The sequence below is a fragment of the Podarcis pityusensis genome, assembly GCF_964106645.2.
Source record: "Podarcis pityusensis genome assembly, chromosome: 1".
Classification (NCBI taxonomy): Eukaryota; Metazoa; Chordata; class Lepidosauria; order Squamata; family Lacertidae; genus Podarcis; species Podarcis pityusensis.
In genome coordinates, this window is record NC_138028.1 from 20400274 (window position 1) to 20418426 (window position 18153).

Consider the following 18153-nt stretch of genomic DNA (forward strand, 5'->3'; position numbering starts at 1 on the left):
ACCATGACGGAAACCAGAGCACATGGAATTGCTATTTACCTTCCCGCCACAGTGGTACCTATTTACCTACTTTCACTGGTATGCTTACGACACAGCGCCACCCGAATCCCAGTCTCCTAACAACTGTCAGCACCCGTAACAAACTATAGTACCCAGGATTCTTTGGGGGAAACAATGTGTCTAGACCACAGCCAGTATGACAAAAGACAGGATGGCCTTCCTCCTCTCTCCTTGAGGGGAAATAAATGGTTTTTTAAAGTGAGAACTGTGTAATTCATGGACAGAATTGGTTCTCCAAGTACATTTGTTGCAACTTCAACATTTATAATGCATTTGTGTATTATGTATGTATCTCTCTATCTAACATGGTGGTGGTGGTTGTCCTTTAAAGAAAAGGTCAAAATCTAAAATTTTATGATGAAGTAACAAGAGGAAGGGAGCAGAGACACGTATAAACACTGCAAGAATGTCTGCCCATTTCAGTTGCATGACCTTGAGCTTAGCCCAGGGACGGCGACAATCATCCCAATAAAACTTTTTAGATGGGAAGCCTGCAGTAAGTTGAAAGCAAAAAGGAAATTCATCTGGGAGAGCAAATGGACAACCACTGAGTTCATCTTTTGCGGGGGGGGGGGGGATTGGCGACAGGACAAATAGTAATAATGGGTGAATCAAGAGATGGGAAACCTGTGGCCCTCCAGATGTTGTGAAACATCTGGAGTTATGTGGGTTCCCTACCCTGGCCAGTAGAAGGGGCAGAACCAAGCACACTGTCCCATGCTTCTTGGAAAAAGGGGACGATAAAAATGTCATCAATTCAGCGCAGCTACTCTTTGCTTCTATTAAGGGCAGAAGACGAGGAAAATGATGTGCTGGCTGCTAACACAGCATGTTTCCTATGCTCACCATTCCATTTGTGACAATTGGACTATTTAAAGTCTGGACAGCTGCTATATAGGATTAAAACTGGCTGATAGTACAGGCAGAGTAGGGTGGAAAGTCAGGTGTTGTGTGTCACTCAATGCCTTAATGTAACATGCTCCTTAAGAATCTGTGTCTCGTAAGTCTGGCGATTATCCAACCACACTTAAGAGCCTTTCAGGCCCCTTTGATTTCAACACTGGGAGAGTTCTGCGCCTGGTGGCCTCTTGCTGAAATTGATGGAACATAAAAGTGCCAAGCTTCAGTTGAATATGGCCCTTAAAACAAAATTCCTCGAGGTGGCTTCACGGAGCCTTGTTCATCCCAGAAATGTAATTATAAAATGCTTATTTGGCTGCACAGAACGGCACCAAAGTTCATCCCATAAAGAGCATTCAGATCACCGTAAACAGAGCAACAGTAAACAGAGGCGAGTTGATAGTTACCACTGACGGTTCACCCATCACACCGAGCCACTTTGTTTTAAACCATGACTTAATTGTGAACTTGCCCCACCATCACCACCTGCATGGATTGCTTATGGTTTGTTTGAAATGAAGAAAAAAATGCATTCTGAGTTCACACAACACAAGACGTACTGTGGTTGGTTTGTGCCATGAGCAAGCAGCTGTGAGGGGACAGGAAGCATGTTCACGATTAAGCCGTGGTCTAAAATAAACTGACTTAGTGTGACATGCAAAAAAGAGCCACTGTGAATTTTCTCTTGGTCATGAATTAGGAAAAATACAAAATGGGGGCGGGCAGTGAAGCTACCCCTCATAATGTTATACAGTGGTACCTCGGGTTAAGTACTTAATTCGTTCCAGAGGTCCGTTCTTAACCTGAAACACCACTTTAGCTAATGGGGCCTCCGGCTGCTGCCGCGCCACCCGAGCACAATTTCTGTTCTCATCCTGAAGCAAAGTTCTTAACCCAAGGTATTATTTCTGGGTTAGTGGAGTCTGTAACCTGAAGCGTATGTAACTCGAGGTACCACTGTAATTCCAAAAACCCGCATTAACATGATGCCCTTTTATTAGGCCAACCAACCAAAATAGTGTACACACTTTAGTAAAGCTGAATGCCCCAATATGCAGTTTTGTCTTCTAGATCAACATGACATCCTCTAACTTTTCTGGTGTTGTAACCCTGCAGGGCTAAAGTATCCATTTTTCAGAGGGATCTTCTGAAAGCTCCTTTTACATAGCCTGGGATTCATTCAACAGCTGGAGTGAAGCTGGCAGGCAGATGGTGTTTTAGTACTAATAGTTTGTATTAATCTGACTGCAACAAGATATTTTGAGCACACATTTTTTATTGACTTTCTGAGTCTATGGAACGGGGCTGTCTATAAATTACTATTAATTAACTTAATTAATTCAAGTCAGATGGGGACCTCAAAAAATGTTTGTATGTTTTTGTCATTTTCATCTCCTTTCCACTTTTATCCCACCATGGATATGAATAAAAGAGAATGCTATTGAACACATAAGAGTTTTGTTTGTTTTTAATGTTACAGCTCCGCAAACGTATTCCTGCTGTATCAAAAAATGAGGTTATCCTGTGTACACTTACCTGAGAGCTTACTTCTGAGTTGACACGCATAGGATTGCACCAGCAAAGTATGCATCTATACTTCAAATGTATGTTACTTTTGCACCGCTTTGTCACAGATTGCCCCCAAAATATTGGAAATCGTGGTTTAGTGGAGCTGTGCAGAATTCTAGTAGCCCCCTCCCAGAGAACCACAATTCCCTTGATTCCACAGAAAGAATGAATTATTTAGATTTAGGCTGTAAATGTTGACAGTAACTTTCCACTATTATATTTTTAAATTCATCAGAATGACCACTTTCTGCCTGTCAACTGAGAGCTTGAAATGAAGCTATTATTGGAGTGTCCCTTCAGCCCAAAGTTTTGCAACCTGAGGTTTTTTTCTTGTAGGACCTCACTTGTGGAACTCCCTCAGCAAAGCTGCATTTTAGGGCACCGTTGCTTTTAGGACACCAAAATCAGTTCCATTTACCTAAACCAGTGGTTTTCAACCAGTGTGCCATGGCACCCTGGGGTGCCGTGAATGATGGTCAGGGGTGCCGTGGGCAACACTGGCCTCGTTCCCTCATCTGATGCCCTCTTGCTTCTCTGCCTCCCAAAGGCTTGCACAGGTGTTTGTTGCAGCAGCCCTGGCCACAAGCTCCCCAGGTGAATGGTGCCTCTGGGGCTGGCCAGGGGGTGCTTCCCAGGCCCCTGTGGGGCAGTATGAGGAGGCACCTCTCTTGGGGGGGGCAGCTCAGAGACAAGGGGCAGCAGCTGCGGCTGCCCAGAGGACTCCCAAGGAGAGGGGAGAGGAGAGGAGGCTGAGGGAACACTCCACAAAGGAAGGTGTTTGAAAAAGGGTGAGAGGCTGCCAGCTCTGCGGGCAAGGGGTGACGTAAATGGGCTCCTGAGCCCCACAGGGGTGCCACAGAAAGGAGGTAGTTGGTCAAGGAAGCTGTGGACTCAAAAGGTTGAAAACCTCTGACCTAAACTTTTAATACTAGTAAAGATCAACTGGCTCTTTTAGAAGATTGGATGAAGTTTAAAGAATATTTTTAAAACAATATGTTAATAATTAAATCCTAGAATAGCTTTGGAAGTGGATATAGGTTGTAGGGTTAGAAGTAGAAGATAGTGTATTTTAAAACAGTATTATTTGTAAGTGATAAAATGTGAAGATTTCTATGGTAAAAGTAAGTGTGATAAAAATGGTTAAAAATTATGATATATGTAAACTGCTAAAGATGAGGTAAAATGAAAATCAGATAGGGGGGACTTGGGGAAGCTCACCTAACAATGTTTAGAAAAAATAAGGATAAGAATTTGTTTGTATTATTTGTTTTTCTGTTTGTGTTGTTTAGTTGTGCTATAAAATGAATAATTTTTTTTGGGGGGGGGAGATCAACTGACTCTTTTGAGAGGATTTGTGTTGATGTTTATATGCTGCCTATAGTTTTTTTCATACTGTGGGATAGTTTTGCTTTGTTTTACAATAAACAAAATGACATGCTCCATGTATCAGTGGAACAAAAGCAGGCACTGACTTTTTCTAGGACATGTTCGCTAGGGAGGGAGATTGTGGTATCTCAGAGATCATTTCAATGTACTTTGATTATTTCTACTTTTAGTTAAGTATTTTTATTTATTTTCTTGATGGGGGGGCAGTTGCCCCCTGGCTATGCCCATGATCGGTGTGGTGCGCCCTGCGTGTGTAGGGAGGCAAAGGCGCCCAGTATAAAGTTACTGTGGTTCAAAGGGGTTGAGAAGCCTACGCGATTCCAGCAAGGAAAGCCAAACCAAACTGCAACGGGCCAAACTAACCCGCACCCCTTGTGTTTTTGAATGCGGCAACCTTGAACGCGCAAAACGCCATGGCTAAGAGGGGGCGGCGGCGTGAAGTTCAAAGGCGCCATCGTGCCAATGCAGTCTATGTGATTTTGGTATATAAACTCGCTCCCGCAACTGCAAGCCTCGACCCCTAGGGAGCATCTGGCCATTGCATAAGCCTCGTCCGGCCTCTTAAGCAGTCCCTCCTGACGCGCTTACATAACACAAGCCCCGACCGCCGCCATCCCAGCGACCCCGGAAGATAAGATCTGCAGCAAGCACCCCGCACCTCCGATCCCGGGCGCGCTCAGCCAAAGCGTCCCCGGACACCTGTCCCGCCGCGCCTTTGCGCAGCGCTCTGCAGAGCGGAGCGATGAGCCCGGCCGATCGCAGGCAGGGCAAGCGGCGGCGAAGGCGGAGAGAGCGAGGCCCAGAGGGAGGAGTCTCCGGCAACGCCATCGACGGCCCCACCGCAGCTCCGGGTCCTGGAGCCCTCCGGCTGCTGGCTGCCTTTATTTTGCTGCAGGAGCCTCCTCTGCATCGGGATCCTCGCGCGCTCCCTCCGTCTCTCCATGCCTTTTAGGTGAGTGGCGCGCTCGGGCTGACTTTGGGCGACCCACAGCAGGGCTTCCCTCGGCCGCGCGACCGGAGCTCGCCTTTGCGGTCACTTTGACAGGCGCTGGCGCCACCCTCAGCCTCGGTTTGGGGGGCACCGGCTGCTGGCAAATGGGTGCCCCCTTCTTCCCTTGACAGGGATCATCTCCCCCCGCTTCCTCGGAGATGGGCAGGCAAAACTTTTCATGTCCCCCCCCACACCCAGTCTTCCCTCCTCGGGATCTAGCGGTCGTCGCGCGCGCGCTAAAAGCGCAGACGGGGAAATCCCACCCCGAGCCGGGTGTCGCCACCAGGTCCCCTCCCAGTTCTAAGCCTGAAGCCTAGGAACTTTTCCAAGCGGCGCGGGGCAGCGTCACCACCGGCTGTGTTTCCGGACGCTAATAATGTATCGATTGCTATTACTATTAGATTCCCCGCTGCCGCATAGATAGATTAGCGGTGAAAGCGGTTTGCGCGCGGCGCGGATCCTAACTGCCTCTGCATGTTGCAAGGAAGTCTCCGGGTGTCCTTTAGGGCTGCAGGCGGAGGTGCTGCATGCGGCACTCGCGGTGCGCTATGGAAAGGCAAATGGAGAGGGGGACTTTCTTGTATCGGGTGAAGGCTAGTCTTTCTGTAAAACAGAAACTGAAAAATGCGAGGAGCAGAGATGTGGGGGGGGGGGGAGCGAGGGGCGCTGGCAGAAAGGGGCCGGTTGTGCAATTGCCTCCTTGTATCGTACACAATGTAGCGGTTTATTTATAGTTCGTGGAAGGAGGAGCCTCTGGAAAAAGGCGCCTTTTTTTAGAGAGAGAGAGAGAATATATTTTAACAGCTGGGCCGCTATTTTCTCAGAGATACATTTCCTGATAGTTTTGTTGTTGTGTGTGCGGAGTGGGGGGTGTTCTCCGAAAAATGAACTTCTGTTCCACCTCCGACGTTTGGCGAAATCCTCCTCCCTCATTTTTCAGCCAGCGCAGAATTTCAGGCGTAATTGTGGGTCCAGAAGTAACTGTTTATTTTTGTTTTAATACTACCGAAAGAAGGGACGGCCTCGGGCTGAGCTCCTCCCAGCCCTCCTCTCTTAGCTCGCTGACCAATAGACACTAACAACAGAGTTTCATTCAGAATTAACTGACTCGAATATATTTTTCTGTTCATTTTCTTCCGCTTCTTCCTCCTCCAACGCCGGGGATCGGAATGGGGCGAGGAGGGGTCTTCGACATACACTTCCTCTACCTTTGAGCTGCGACCCTTTGTTGTAATTCCCTATAATCCAGTAGTTCCATCATAGAATTGCAGGGTTGGAAGGGACCACGAGGGTCATCTAGTCCAACCCCTGGCAATGCAGTAATCTTTTGCCCTACGTGGGGCTCAAACCCATGACCTTGAGATTAAGAGTCTTGTGTTCTACCTACAATTGTTCTGGAGAATATTTGGCAAATCCCCTCCACCTAAATTTTGCCACCTGTCTGTAGGGGTCGCGAATCTTAAGAACCATTTTCACTTCATCCTAAAATAGTTATATTTGCTCTACTTAGCATGCGAGTGGGGAATTCATGACTTGGTGCCTTCATGGGTGCAAAAGCAAGTTAATAATTCCTTGGTCTGAAATGGGCTGGCACACTTCCCTCCAAAACGTCAAATGCAGTAGGCAGGATTCTTCCCAAAGTAGCTTGAAACCTTTGACTCTTAGGAAAGCCGGAAGGGGAGGTGGCAGAGAGAGAACTTCTGCAGTACTACTTCATGCACCACATAGTTAAACTAAAAAGGTAAAAAAGGTAAAGGACCTCTGGATGGTTAAGCCCAGTCAAAGACGACTATGGGGTGCGGCGCTTATCTCGCTTTCGGGCCAAGAGAGCCGGTGTTTGTCCACGGACAGCTTTACAGGTCATATGGCCAGCATGACTAAACTGCTTCTGGCGCAACGGAACACCGTGACAGAAACCAGAGCGCATGGAAACGCCTTTTACCTTCCCACCACAGCGGTACCTATTTATCTACTTGCACTGGCATGCTTTCAGACTGCTAGGTTGGCAGGAGCTGGGACAGAGCAACGGAAGCTCACCCCATCGCTTCTGATCGGCAGGCTATGGAACTCACTATCAGCCACTAATGGTTGCCAACGTAGATAGCTTTAAAAGAGGATTAGCCAAATTTGTGGAGGATAAAGTTCTTCCTCCCCAGTTGGAGATAGCAGTGTTTCTGAACGGTAGTTGCCGGAAGCAACAGCAGCATCTGCTCAGCTACTGTGAGAACAGGATGCTGGACTAGATGGGCCATTGGCCTGATCCTGCTAGCTCTTCTTATGTACAGTCATACCTCATGTTGCATTAGGTTCATGTTGCGTCCTTTCGGCTTGCGAACGCGGCTTACCTGGAAGTGTATACTTCTGGGTTTTGCCGCATGCACATGTGCAGAAGCATTCTGTGCACTTCGCACATGCGCAGAAGCGTTCTATTGTGGTTGCGGACTTTTCGCACCCCGGAACAGATTGTGTCCGCAACTAGAGGTACCACTGTACGTATGTTCCAGTGCCGCTGCTCTTTCAGTGGATAGAAGGGTGCAATTTGGTACAGGGGTCAAATCCCTGCTTGGCCAGAGGATGAGCTATGTGCACATCATACACTTAAAGCACATACACACACCCCAGCCCACTGTAGTCTACTCTTCACAGAGGTACAGTTTCCCACCACCCTTAGCAAACTACAGTTCCTAAGATTCCTTGGACTGGAGGTCCCTCTACCAGCTGCCTGGGTTTGTGGCTGTCTGACAGACCCACCCGCAGAGGAGACAGTTGAGCAGGAACTGCAGAGCAGGTGCAGAAGTGTCTGCCTAGCAGCATGTGAAGTGACTTGGGAGGAGGGGGGGCGCAGGGATACACCTGTTCCGAACTAGGGACGGAGCCTTCAGCTGCTATGTACAGCCTGAGCTGCTTGACCACTGAAGCACAGCTCCATCCTTTCTGGTCTGCAGAAAGGGACAGTGGGATCAACATGCAATTGTCCTATATATGTCTCTAGTTTTTATTCAGAGAAGACCCACCAAAATCAGTGGCCATGACTACTAATTTAGGCCCATTAATTTCAGTTTGTCTACTCTGAGTAAAAGTTAGTTGAATACAACCCCTGATAATTTTTTGCTCTCATTCTAATTTACAGCGTTCCCCAGAAAACACAATATTTTAGCTTTATGATCCACCTTACTCTTTGAAAACATGAGGAAAACAGGCAGTTTCCAACAATGTTATTGTTTCCTTTGGCTACCTTTCCTAATTTTAATAATATTTGTAAGCTGCAGCATAAGCATAAACTGAAAACAAGATACTTAGGGTGCTCGTGCAAGGTGCAAAGATATAGCTGTGGGAAAACACAGGTAGATGTTGGTGGAGAAACTTCTCTAATCACACCTGTTCGCCTTCTGTGATTGGACACCAGCATTGCTAATTGTGCCTGAGCCAAGCCAATGGGTATATGGAGATCTTATAGCATCCTTGAGCTTCCAGCCTAAAAAAGCAACAACAACAACAATTTATTATTTATACCCCGTCCATCTGGCTGGGTTTCCCCAGCCACCCTGCGTGGCTTCCAACAGAATATTAAAATATTAAACACATATATCTTCCCTTAGGGAGATATAAGGGACAATGCAAAGGTAGTGTGCTGGCTGGCTGCTCAGCAAAAAGTGAGCCCGTTCTAGCCTTCCAATGCAATGAGCACAAAGGCATTGTTGGCTTGTTTGGATGATTTAAGTGCTTAATCAAAAAGCTGTCCAAAGTGAAACACAGCTAAAATCCAGAAAGCAATGAAAAACAAATGTGCATAAAACAAAAACCATGCAAACACAGATGAAAATCAATACAACTTTAGAATGAATATAGGTAACTAAATTACCTGTCTGGGTAAGCATTTTCAGCAGGTCTCTAAAGCAAAACAGCAAGGGCACCTTCTTAATGTCAATTGGCAGGGAGTTCCAAAGGATGGCCACAGTAAGGGACTGACTCCAAATGCAGAATGAACAATCTATGGCCTTTGCCAAAGGTGCAAGTCTGCAGATTGAAGCAGTCAAATAGGCACCTCACCTTAGAGGCGACTGGAGAATGCTAAGAAGTTAGTGGATTAGGCAATCCTACTGCATTCAGTGCTGCAGGTACAGTATGGGTGTGCATGGAACTGCTGCTTTAATTTTATTAAAGTGTGTTTTAATTGCAGCATTAAATGCATATGTTTATGTATTGCAGACTATTTATTTTTAGGGTTTTGCTGTTTTGCATCGATTTAATTCCCCCCTCATTACTTGTGCATTACCTGTTCTAAAGATCATTGAGATGATAAACGTAGAGCACTTTGAAAGCCCCTGTTTAAATGCTAAGCATTCTTCTTAATGCCAAGTAGAAGCAGGCATTAATTAGTTTCAGGAGCCCTCCTGAAGCCTCCGTCTTTACTTCTTTATTAATGGCTCCAGGTAGGACCTAAAGGGGGGGGCGGCGGGTGGAGAAACATGTTAACATTTTGTCCATCAGATTACTGTAACACTATGACTTGTCCTCCGAGTGAAACACGTTCATTATTCACCCATTAGCATTGTGGACAAGTCTTGGCTTGTGCCTCTGCAGAGTTAAACCGCCAAAAGAGCTGCTCTCCGGGGTATAATTACAGCCCGGCACGTGATGACCTTTTTGCATCGTAGACGTGTGTTGTTGGCACCCTTTGGTGCCTTCCCACTGGCGGCTGCTTGGTGGGCCTGTCTCTGCAAGGGATAAACAAAATATCTCTTTCCAGAAAGGGAGGCGCACAAAAGAGGCTGGGCATGGAAGACCCACCCGATTCAGCAGGGAAACAAGGAGGGCCGAATAAATTGCTTGCCATCGGCCAGCTTCAAAGCATTCATGCCAAACCATCCAGCTCTTTCTCCAGCTCTTTGTGCAGAGGGGAAGACAGCCAACAGCCCTTTCGATTTGTGGATTTAGAGAGGCCGCTCAATATGTTCCTTTTATTAGGGTGGGGGGGACGTGTGTTGCTCAGACTGTTGTTGAACTGCAGCTCCCACCTTAGATAGCTCAATCAGCAGAGCGTGAGATGCTTGATCTCAAGGTCTTGGGTTCGAGCACCACGTTGGGAGAAAGATTCCTGCATTGCAGAGGGTTGGACCAGATGGGTGGTCCAAGTTTCCAAGATGGCGGCACATGCAGATGTTGAAAGCTCCCTGGAGGGGAGTCAGGGTTTGTTCGAACGAATTATTTATAGCCGATCGCACTCTTCACACCTTGCATCAAATCTATGCTTCCAGGTGCCATAAGAAAGCTGCAGAGATAGCGCAGGATAGTGCGCACCTCGGAAATGATCTCTTTCATCTTCTGCCTTCTGGAAGAAGGTAAAAGGTAAAGGGGTAAAGGGACCCCTGACCATTAGGTCCAGTTGTGACCGACTCTGGGGTTGCGGCGCTCATCTCGCTTTATCGGCCGAGGGAATCGGCGTACAGCTTCTGGGCCATGTGGCCAGCATGACTAAGCTGCTTCTGGCGAACCAGAGCAGTGCACGGAAACGCCGTTTACCTTCCCACTGGAGCGGTACCTATTTATCTACTTGCACTTTGATGTGCTTTCGAACTGCTAGGTGGGCAGGATAAAGATTAGGACTAGCCGCCTGAGAAACAGTTTCTACCCAAATGCGATTTTGGTTTTAAACGCAGTGTAAGGAGTCTCTATGAATTGTATTTAAAAATGGGGTATCAGAGTTTTTAGGGGGCTAACCAGGTTGGGATAGCTGGGATAGCAGGCTTGTTGGGTTTTGAAAGTTTTATTTAGATTTTTCAATTTCGTTGTTCTGTATGGGACAATGAAAATAAAGATTATCGTCTCATATTGAATCATTTTGTATCGTGGTTACTTCCAACTCTACAGATCTATGATCCCTGGCTATTGGCCTTGCTGTCTGCGACTGAAATCCAGCAACACCCTTTTATTAACACACCTCTTTGTAACACAGTCCTGTTGTGTGGTATTAACTGGAAAAGGCTACCAACTTTTGTTTAACCTGAGGACTCACCAATGGGCAGTGATCTTCAACAGGTGTTTCTAGAGCTAGCCACAGGGTTTTGCTCGATGGTTTTGGAGAGCCAGAAAAGGAGCTTAGTGGCTGGTGACAGCTCTGTGACACATTTCACAGTAGCCAGCTAGCTATGACGGCTGAACTCTGCCACCGGGGCTGGAGCCAGTATTGCTTCTGAATAACCAGTGGCTGGAAACCACAGGAGGGGAGAGTGTACTTGGGTTTGGGTCCTGTTTGCCGGTATCCCACAGGCATCTGGTTGGCTGCTCTAAGAACAGGATGCTGGACTAGATGGGCCATTATTGGCTTGATCCAGGAGGCTCTTCTTATGTTCTTACACACTGGTGCTGGGGGGACGCTGTATCTAAAGAGGGAGAAACAGTTTGGCGTTGCAAGGTAGACAGCTGCCACGGGGTCAAACTGAGTCTTGGGACATCTTAAAAACTAGCAGCCTTATTATAGCATTAGTGGACAAGTCTCTGCTTCATCAGTTGCATGGAGCATAACCTTTAAGTGGATTTACATATACAACAGGGAGGGTGTGTTGTAAGCAGTATGAGTTGCTGGTGGTCAGAACAGAGGTTTGTCTCAAGGCAAATCTAAAAAAATGTACGGTAGTATAAACACTGACAACTGGGAAACACTGGCCTGCGAGCGCTCCAGTTGGAGAACAGCCTTTACCAAAGGTGTCATGGGCTTTGAAGACACTCGAACTCAGGACGCAAGGGAGAAACGTGCTAGGAGGAAGGCACGCTTGGCAAATCCACACCGTGATCAACTCCCACCCGGAGACCAATGTCCCCACTGTGGAAGGATATGTGGATCCAGAATTGGCCTTCACAGTCAGTTATGGACTCATTGTTAAAACCGTGTTTATGGAAGACAATCTTACTTGGCCACAAGAGATTGCCAAAGACAGAGAAGGATTTGGAGAATGATATGGGTTAAGAGTAGAGCACAAGCTTTGTATGCAGAATGCCCCAGGTCCAATCCCTGGCATTTCCAGGTGGAAAAGGCCCCTATCTGTAGCCATGGAGCTCCCCAGCCATTTAGTGGAACCATTTAGAGCCACCCAGAGTGGCGGGGGAAATCCAGCCAGATGAGTGGGGTATAAATAATAAAACTGTTTTGGACTACAGTTCCCATCAGCCCCAACCAGACAATGGTTTGGCTGGGGCTGTTGGCAGTTGTGGTCCAAAACATCTGGAGGACATCAGAGACACCAGTACTGAATTTGATGGGACAACTGGCTGGGATACAAGCTCCAAGAGAACTATAGGTGTGAGGTTCTCTGGTGCTCCTGCTCTTAAGAGTTTACACTCCTGCACTAGGAGCCGAAGCACAAGCAAGAACCAGCTTCCTTACAGACACACCCTTAATCCCTTTACCCACCCATGTTTTCGCGATTCCCTTCCCCAAACTCAAAAGCAGCACGCAGGCTTGTAGTCTCTCTCCGTGCAACACCTTCCACTTTTTCCTTAGGAGAGTTTTGACGAATCCAGTTTTGTCCCCAGCCTTTCTGCTTCTTCTTGCTTCTAAAACTCTCAATGTGAGGGATTTAATTCCCAGGGAATTAGCTGCATCCTTTCCTCTCTGCCACCATGTGCTGCCTTCCCTTTTAAGCCATCTGCTCTTCTCTTTTATCTGCCGCCGGAGGAGAAGCCAAGCCCCGTGTTTACACAGCAGCATGTCAGGCCTTGCCAAAAAGGCTTTCCTTGGGTCAGAACCCAAGGTGCAGCTTGCATTCCCAGCTGAACCCCCCGGCACTTTGGATCCTCATTTGGCCCCTCCTTGGCTAGCCACAGATTCCTCCCGTGATTTGACAAATTCATGGAGGATAAAGTTATCAGTGACTATTAGCCATGGTACCTGTATTCCACCTCCGCTGTTGGGGGCAGCAGTGCCTCTGAATACCAGTTTGTGGACATCGCAAGTGGGAAGAGTTGCACTCACATCCTTTTCACAGGCTTCTGGACAGCCACACTTAACAACAGGAGGCCGCAGTCTGCTCCCCCCTTCTCCCTTGGACCACTCATCATCATCCCAACACCAATCCCCTGGCTCTGAGCCTTCTTCCCTTGGGGGTTCCCTGGCTGGTGCCTCCCACCACTCCTTTGCCTCCAGCCAGTCCATGACAAGGTGCTCAAGAACTGGTCCTTACGGTTCCTCTCTAATATAGGCCTGCTTCTAAATAGTTTACCCACATATTCAGAAGGTGTGCCTGGCTCAGGCATTCCACAACAAGCCATTGTTTCTTTTTAAAGATGAGACGGCGTCACCAATTATTTTTAATGGTTTTCAGAGGAGCTTCCAATATGTAGGAAGCTAGAAGGCGCACAACAGGGAGGCAACAGCTTTGTAGTAGCTCCCTGTCACGAAGCGTTCCAGCCAATAGGCTCTTGAAAGAAACCAACTTCTCATTTCCTCCGTGACTTGCATCTCGGCAGGAAACCTCAGTGTTTTTTCAGCAAGTCATAGGGAGCCTCTAACTTGCTCATCAGAATAAACTGGTCACAGGGTGCTCATTCTCAAAAATTCCACCCACACCCCAAAATCTGATAAAGGTGTTTCCTTTTATTGATTGGTTTCACCAGTCTACCACTGATAGTCACCCAAGTGGTGCCTCCTGCGATCTTTTGCTTTTTGCACTTTCCCCATCAAAAATATTTACACATTCTTTGAGCGCTCAGCCTGAACATGCAATGGAAAGAAGTTTACAGGGGGCTTTGGGAGATGTGTGTGCCCCTTCCAGCACGCCTGACCTTCACATGTTTAGCACAAATGGCTGTAGGGAATTCCATGCTTGGGTGCCTCTTTGCAATCTGGACCCTGAAAACCCTGGAGATCTGTGCAAGGAAAATTTTCAGATGCAGAGATTTGGGCAAGAGAACAGTAGTTTATTAACCTTAGACTCAGGACAAAGTTACTTGAGAGACTGCCTAACAGGGGTCACCAAACTTTTTCAGTAGGGGGCCGGTCCTCTGTCCCTCAGACCTTGTGGGGGGCCAGACTATATTTTTGGGGGGACAAATGAACACATTCCTATGCCCCACAAATAACCCAGAGATGCATTTTAAATAAAAGCACACATTCTACTCATGTAAAAACACCAGGCAGGCTCCACAAATAACCTAGAGAGACATTTTAAATAAAAGGACACATTCTACTCATGTAAAATGTGTAAAACACGTTGATTCCTGGAATGTCCGCAGGCCGGATTGAGAAGGCGATTGGGCTGGATCCGGTCCCCAGGTCTTAGTTTGCCTACCCATGGCCTAACACCTCATACACCTAGCAAGTCACTGCAGCTGTTGGGGGGAATTTCTCCTTCATGTCCCTAAAGTATCAGAAGTCCCCTCCGCTGTAACTCAGAGCAGAACTTTGAGTGTGGCTGCCCCGATTTTGCCAAACAGCATCTCCGTTTAGGTACCCCTGCTGTTTGTAGTTTCCAGAAACATTTGAAGACATTCTTTTTTCACCAACCTGTTCCAGATGGACGAAAAAGGCCTCTGCCTTAGTTGTCCATGTTGTATTGTGTTTAAATTTGTACTTAGCTGTGTTTTTGTACTATTTTTGAATTTTTAGCTGTACTTAGTGGTGTGTTTGCAAATGGCCTTGAGTCACATGTGAAAGGCGATTCATAAATGGATGCATAAAATGATTTACCTCAGGGCATGCCCTTTAAGATGGCGGTTGTCAATGTTCCAGTATCCTTGACTACAGCTCCCATCTTCTCTGACCGCTGGCTATGTTGGTTAAGGCTCATGGGAGTTGTAGTCCAACAGCATCAGCAGGGCACCATGTTAGCTGGGCTGTCATTGGAAACAGATTCTTTGACTCCAATTCAAGCCCTGTCTTCAGTACTGGACACTTCTCTCTCTGGGTCTGGAATGCGGACCCTGTCGCCTCACTGATGTTGTTGGTCCCCAACTCCCATCAGCCCCAGTCAGCATGGCCAAAGGTCAAGGATGATGGAGCGGTCATCCAACAACATCTAGAGGGCCACACATTGGCCAGCCCTACATATCTGGCTGCCCAGTTCAGACAACAGATGGTTCTTCTGAACAAACCAGTTTTGTAGGGGTAGGCTGCAAGGCTGACTTTCAACCCTACAGGGTTAGTGAAAGGAACAAACAGATGTCATTTATTAAGAACACTGTGCTTTGCAGAAATGAATCACCATTTTAGGAGAGTAAATCAGGGCTCTGGAGGCCTGGTCTCTTCGTCACTCACTGAAATCCACCCTGAAACCAAAAAATTGAATTGAGTTCCTCCCAGGAAGCCATCAGCCTTCTTGCAAAGACAGTGACTCACAGGAGGTTGAGCTCTTCATTTTGGCTATATTAAGCAGCTCGGACCCATTTTAATGACAGGACGCACTGCTTCTGGCCTAATCTGCATCAGGGAAGAATGAGATCCCTTCCCCCACCCTCTAGCCTATTGGGTTTTGCAAGGCAAATTTTTGTTCTTCTGGCTCAAGCGGCGTAATTAGTGGGCTGGCTTTGCCCATGTTGTGCAGAAATTAGACTTTAGGTCTTGATTACTCTGCATAGAGAAAGGCAATGCTTTCTAAGGCAAATATAACGGCATCGTAGACGTTTGGGGAAGGGCTGTAGGGTCTGCTTTGCATTCAGGTTCCAGGTTCAATCCTTGGCATCTCAAGGAAGGGTTAGGAATATCCACCATCTAAAACCCTGGAAAGCTACTGCCAGTCATTATAGGTAACACTGAGCTAGAGGAAGCAAGGCATCTGACTCGATAGAATGCAGCTTCCTATGTTTGACTGATCACTTTTTTCTGGTGTTGTTAGAGTCAGAGAATTGTAGAGTTGGAGGCAACCTCAAGGATCATCTAACCAGCCTTTCTCAACCTGTGGGTCCCCAGATGTTGTTGAACTACAACTCCCATTGCCTCTAGCTAGCAAGGCCAGAGCTCAGGGATGATGGGAGTTGTAGTCCAACAACATCTAGGGACCTACAGGTTGAGAACCGCTCTAGTCCAACTCTCTGTAATACAGGAAACTCAACACAGAGACCCCCATCCAATCTGAGACCAGACCAGACCCTGCTTAGCTTTGCTAAATGTTCTAGCAGTTTTATTGCTGCACCACTAGGAAGGTTTGGTATTATTATTATTACTACTACTACCATATAACACTGGTTGGCTCCCAGTATGTTTCCTATCACAGTTCAAAGTGTTGGTGCTGACCTTTAAAGCCCTAAACGACCTCGGCCCAGTATACCTGAAGGAGCGTCTCCACCCCCATCGTTCAGCCTGGACCCTGAGGTCCAGCGCTGAGGGCCTTTTGGCGGTTCCCTCACTGCAGGAAGGGAAGTTACAGCGAACCAGGCAAAGGGCCTTCTCGGTAGTGGCACCCGCCCTGTGGAATGCCCTCCCACCTGATGTCAAGGAAATAAACAACTATCTGACTTTTAGAAGATATCTGAAAGCAGCCCTGTTTAGGGAAGTTTTAATGTTTGATCTTTTATCGTGTTTTTAATGTTCTGTTGGGAACCTCCCAGAGTGGCTGGGGAAACCCAGCCAGATGGGCGGGGGTATAAATAATAAAAAATGTTGTTGTTGTTAAATGTAAAACTTATCTTTAAGTAGATTCAAACACAGCTGGTGACCATACCTTGCATGTGGATGCAAGTGTGTTGCTGGTCTGTGTCCTTACACACACATACTACCTCTGATCTTCTTGGAAGGAAAGACTGAAGCATGTCAGATGAAGCAGTAGACTAGAGCCCTTCCTTTCTAATGGGTCAACTTGCAAGGAATTGCCCCACAGCACTGACTCTCCAGTCATTCCCATGCTGCGTTTTGCAACTATAGACTGCATGTGCTCAGAGGGGTAGCCCAGGAACGCATCAGGGCAACAAGAGGGGAAATGCCAAAAAGCTTACCCCGGAAAACAGATTTTCCTGGTGAAGTCGCTATCTTGTTTAACCCAGCGTGAAAGTTTTCAAATCATCTCTGGAAAACGCCAGAGCGATTGCTGGTGTCAGTCCGTAACGTTATGCGAGTGTGGAACTCCCATGGGAAAAGAATGCTCGTTCAGATGACAAGTCCAATCCAAAGTAAAAGAAAAACAATGGAAATTGTCATATGCAAATTGGCCTGGTTTGCATAAAGTCGTCGCCCCCCCCCCCCCGGAAATGCTCCCAATTTAACAGTTCCCCCAGAAAACCCACAGCACAACAATACAACTGTTTGGCTGGCAAGGGCTATTTGAGCTTTTTCATCTGAGAACCAGCTTTGTAAAATAACAATAATAATACCCTGGGGGGAAAACCCTAGGTTGCCAGGAGATGACAGAAGAAGGACAGAGAGCTCTGTGTCTAAGTCAGCTGCCCACTGCATTCCCATGGCAGGAGGAAGTATTTTCTGCCAGCCTGCTTACTTGCTTCTGTGCGGTGCCTTCTTCCCTACGGCTGCCAAGCTTGTGCTTAAATACAAGGCTGGTATAAGTTAAGCAGCATGACCACAGAGGATTTAATGCATATCACCAATGATGTGGGTAGATCACCTGCCTTACATGCAGAGAAGGTCTTCTGAATCAAATAATTCCAGCTGAAAGGATCAGGGAGCTGGTGAAGTGCGTTGGTGGTTGTACCGTGTATCCACATGGTTTGTGCACGGTTACGGCGCGTCGTGCTGCCCACCACTGTTTCTCTGGTTTGCAAATCTGCCCCCAAGCCCCAAAGGGATTGGCAACCGCTGGGATGCCGTTTCAAAATGAAATAAACAGCAGTATAAGTCGCCTCAAACAAGAATCAGATGCTTAAAAACAGCCAGATAACTCTGTCCTTAACTCTCAGACCCAGTGGTTATGTTTGCCCGGACCCATTAAAATGATCCCTGCCAATTAATCAACTAGCATTTAGTTGATTAATCTACTACCTAAAGCACTTAAAGTCTGCAATGCCAGTAATTAGTGGAACAAACGAATGGCAAGGGGACAGTTCCGCTAAACTTTTTTTTCTTCAAGTAGGCACCTGTACCTAACCAGTCAAAGGTGATTCTGCTAACCGATCCAAAGGAGCTTTAATAAAGAGATTTGAGACCTGGGTGGCTGGTGTCTCTCCAGATCAGGTCAGCGGTGACTGAAAGTCATCACTATCTGATCAGTGTCTGGTGGTTTAAGAGGAGCTGGCCTCCTCCCAACTCTTTAACTGACAGCTTAACTATCTTCCTGGCAACTTCAGCGGAGAACCTGAGGAGCACA

General features: G+C 47.1%; 1 protein-coding gene across 1 annotated transcript in view; it reads left to right on the top strand.

Annotated features, from left to right (window-relative positions):
* Positions 1-4264: 4264 nt before the first annotated feature.
* SYNE3 (spectrin repeat containing nuclear envelope family member 3) overlaps positions 4265-18153 on the top strand; it is a 97330-nt gene continuing 83441 nt past the window's right edge. Inside the window, exon 1 of the mRNA XM_081016085.1 lies at positions 4265-4867. The gene's annotated coding sequence lies outside the window, so the exon portion shown is untranslated. The remainder of the gene's footprint in view (positions 4868-18153) is intronic.